Raw genomic sequence first — 4,589 nt, forward strand, 5'->3', positions numbered from 1 at the left:
GAGGAGACGCGCGCGCGCGCACGCTGCCGCGAAACAAAATCCTCTTACGCGAGGGTTGAATTGCGCCCTAAACGAGACCCGGGGGATTAAAGAAATTATAATACCGGGTCGCGCACGACATCCATTCGGAGAATTATCGAGCCACTTCCCACCGCGTAGACAATTCCGCGCGAGAGAGAGAGAGGGAGAGAGAGGGAGAGAGAGAGCCGGTTTTCCAGGGCACAAAGCCGGATCCTGGAAGTTGAAACGACTCGGTCCCAGAATGACCCGCTAATTACGATATTACGAGGCGCGGCGGCGTGGCATTAGCGCCTCCGCCGGCAAGGATGCCCGATGTCGGATCGAGAATCGTCGCCGGACAGTGGACGACGGGGAAACCGCAAGCTGAACGGGCTCCTGTAATTGAACGGGTTGGAAACGCAGTGGCGTGAGTAGCATTTTCAATAATCTCAACCTGTTTTAATTGATCAAAGCTGAGATCAAAACTGTCGCAACTTTTACTCAGATTTTTATGCCTAATGGGATCGAAAAGTTAACATTTTATTTGAGTCCCAAAAATTATCTAACAATTTAACCTGAAGGATTCCTGATGCAAATTGTAACAACTTTTTCCTTAGCAAAAATTTAATCTGCAGCTCCGTTTACGAGTTATTAAAGAAAATAGCTCGGCGCCACGCCTCCGCGTTTTTTAACCCCGCCCTCGCTCTCCAATTGGTCCTTCGTTTTGCGACGATATCTCGTAAACTAAACCGCGGATTGAATTTTCGCTGAGGAAAAAGTTGCTTCAAATTACCCGAGGAACCCCTCTGATTCCGTCGATTAGAAGTAACCTTTGGAACACCCTGTACATCAGCAGAGTTCGCCAGGTACAATTATCGCGTTACAGGAGGGAATAAAACCGTCGGTGGAGCTCGGAGAGATCCGCGATTGGTTGTCGTCGGAAAGGAACCATTTTGATCGGGGCCGCCCGAGGGAGGGAAGCGGCGGGGGGGGGGGGGGGGCACATCTAAAGAGAAGAATGTTGACTTTAAAGGATCCCGGGGAGCCGGCGAGGTACGTGTAGATGGCGAGATAGCGGTACGTTTAATATACGCACACGCGTGCACAGCCTCGATTCCCTGTACAGTGTAGGTGAACCCCAACCCTCCGATGTTCCTCTTCTTCGGCTTCCTTTTCCTCTCGTCTTGTTCTTTCCATCGTTTCTTCCTGTCGCCGAATCCCCCCTTCCCGAACCACCCGCGCCGCCGATGCACCGTCGAATGTCTCTCCGCAGGAAATTCCCACCGAAACCTCGCCCGCTGCCACGGTCTAGCCTCGCTACGGCAGCCTCCCCTCCGTGCGCGCCGTTCGTCCTCTTTGCACCCTTAGCCGTCTTTGCACCCTTCCCGGTCCTCTTTCCACACCCCCTTCGACCGTCTTTGCACCCCTTCGCCGTCTCTCGCTCGCTCGTTCACGGCCGCGTTCGAGAGACCGTTTCTCCTCCTCGGCTGCCGCTTGTACACACGGTCTACGTAGCCGGATTCTTAGAGACGTCTTATCGGATTCCGGGCACGCTGAGCGAAACGGCGCATCTTGTTCCGCGTTCTCTCTATGACGATCATCCCGCCGCCCGCGCGTCAACCACCCTCTCCCCCCCCTTCCCCCGCAAGACGGCTCCGCAAGAATCCGAGAGCCGTTTTCAAGCGGTTGATCGCGCGCCCCCGCTATCGATTCCGACCGACTTCCCTTGTTTCTATTTCGCCGGCCACCTTTTTCTCCTGCCGTCGCATGCCGCGTTCCAACGAACCGGCTCCCGCAATTCCTGGCCTTCTTCCTCGCCGCACTGGGTCAGCGGATTTCGCGGATTCCGGGACCGGCATCGCTCCGAAACTAATTTCGCGCTGAAGAGTCCGGCGCTCCGGCTAAATCACTTGCTCGTACCTTTGAACGCTGTTCCTCGCCCTTGCAGCAATTCTTCTACCACGCCTTCTATCAGGGTGATCTGGGACTTTCTGGTTCCCGGCGGAAGTGGTCGAATATTGAATTTAACAAAAGGTTTTTATCTTGGTGATGTGGAAGAGAGATTGTTATATTATTGAGACAATTGGTCTTTTAGTCTTAGCACTGTAAGAACGAGACAGACTCTAGAGGAATATGTCCAAGCCTGGTGCTCGTTCTGGGAGTTTAGGCTAGTTTTCAATCACGTTCCCGTGGAGCAATTTGGACTTTAGGGAGCTTAAATTGAAGCTGAAAGTGTCTACTTTACGATACCGGAAGCTACATTGCCGTAAAACGGCCTGGGATTTTTTTATGATTTTTGGAATCAAACTATAGGGGGTATTAGGCCGTCTGGGGCTCATTTTTGGACTTTGGGCGAGTTTTCAATCCCTTTCCCATGGAGGATTTTGGATTTTAGGTAGCTTAAATTGAAGCTGAAAGTGTCTACTTTACGATACCGGAAGCCACATTCCCGTAAAACAGCTTGGGATTTTTTTATGATTTTTTGAATAAAATTAACGGGGGTATTAGACCATCCGGGGCTCATTTTTGGACTTTGGGCGAGTTTTCAATCACTTTCCCGTGGAGCAATTTGAACTGTGGGTAGCTCAAATTGAAGCTGATAGTGTCTACTTTACGATACCGGAAGCTGCATTGCCGTAAAAGGGCCTCGGATTTTTTTATGATTTTTTGAACCAAACTATAGGGGGTATTAGGCCGTCTGGGGCTCATTTTTGGACTTTGGGCGAGTTTTCAATGATTTTCCCGTGGAAGAATTTGGACTTTAGGTAGCTTAAATTGAAGCTGAAAGTGTCTACTTTACGATACCGGAAGCTACATTCCCGTAAAACGGCCTGGGATTTTTTTATGATTTTTTGAATCAAACGACATGGTCGCTACTGTCAACATCGTTTTGTCCCTATTGGAAAATCCTATATATCCTTTCGCCGCCATTAAGCTCGCGTTCGACGTTTTAGATCGAAGTTCCGTCTGTTATTCGCCACAATATTATTCCAAGATTTGCGTGCGCACTTATGCTCGCTCTCTCGTAACCCTACTATTTAGCTTCGCGAATATTATGATTCGGCCGCCTCGGGATTCATCCGCGCCTCGGAACGCTCTAAACTATCGCGAGCAATAAATTATCCATCGTATCCAACATGGCCGCGACCCGTGGATCCCCGGTTGCTCGCGGTCTAATGTAATGTAATATTAATATTTACACGCGCGAAACGCGTCTGCGCGAACCGCGCCGCGCCGCTTCTCCCGCTTAAACGTTTCAATATTCAACGGGATTGGACGCGAAAGATTTTCTCGCTGTTTGTCTGTACAAACCGGGCGCCGCGCCGCTCGTTAACACGTGAAATTGACTTTGTTCCGCTCCACTTGCCGCAATTACGCCCAAGAAAATTGATCTAGTCGCTGGCCGAATCGTTAACGTTTCCTGTAATTACACGCGAAATTGATTGTCGGCTGCAACGCCGTCGGGATAGTTGATTTCTGACGCGGGAACGAAGAACTCGTGGAAAAGGCGTCCATCTGCCGGCTACACGATATAAGCGCTCCAAAATAAATTAAAATAATAACAATAAAAAGTCGTAGATGCAAAGATATATTTTCCAAGCGAAATAGCATGTCCGTCGCGTAAGCGTCGAGAATTATCGGAGGAATAAAGCGCGCGGCTCGTTCGCCGCAGTGAATAAATTACGCGCAACTTTATTCGGTCCTGATTGCGCGACCATTCCGACGTTCCGTTTTTAATCACCGCGGGTAGCAACGTTAAGAACTTTGATCACCGCGCGGGTAATTAGTTCGTAAACGGTTCCCGACCGACGCACCGGAATAACCGCGGTCTTTTCGCGCGCGTCGGACGACCTCCCCGACGGCTCTATCCCCTCGCGAGCACGTCATTGCCTTTTGTTAATCTATTCGAAGTTATTTCGGCCGTGACACGCGAGCCAGATAGAGATTCTATCCAGCGACGGAGCCAAATGAAATTCAAAGGGGTCCCCGGCGATTGTAATTCGTGGGCTAAAGGACTTCGGCGAATTCGTTTAATTCGTCACGGGCACACACGCGCGAGAGTTCGTATTTCTTCGGAGGGTTCGCCCCGTTTATGTACTGCTCCCCCCCCGTCTACGATCCCCCTTTTGCGCCGGAAATTGGAAACGATCGTCCATCCCGCGGAACTTCTCTTTATCGTGGCGCGCGCGCGCGCGCGCACGTTCCCGTTTCGGTTTCGAATCACTGACGGAGTCGGGAACAGAACAGAATTAAACGGGGAAAATACCTAATTTGCTTGCCGTTGGCAGCGCTATTATCGATCGTCCTCCTCCTCCCCCCCCGATCTCCACCGGCTAGAGGTAAACGCTAATCATTCGGATCTTTGTGCGGGGAAAACTGTTTCCGAGACGATTAACCCGAGAAATTTATCTCTTCAACAACGAACCTTCCCCTTTGAGTCTCGTTAAATCCGCTCACTATATATATCAAACATTTGATATTTGAACGATGTCATATAACGGCATACACGGCATATTTCAAATGAAAATAAAAATTCGTTAATAGCCCGTTACAGATCCCCCGATTCGATTCCATTTCAAAATCGACCC

This window comes from Augochlora pura, chromosome 1 (genome assembly GCF_028453695.1).
Source record: "Augochlora pura isolate Apur16 chromosome 1, APUR_v2.2.1, whole genome shotgun sequence".
Taxonomy (NCBI): Eukaryota; Metazoa; Arthropoda; class Insecta; order Hymenoptera; family Halictidae; genus Augochlora; species Augochlora pura.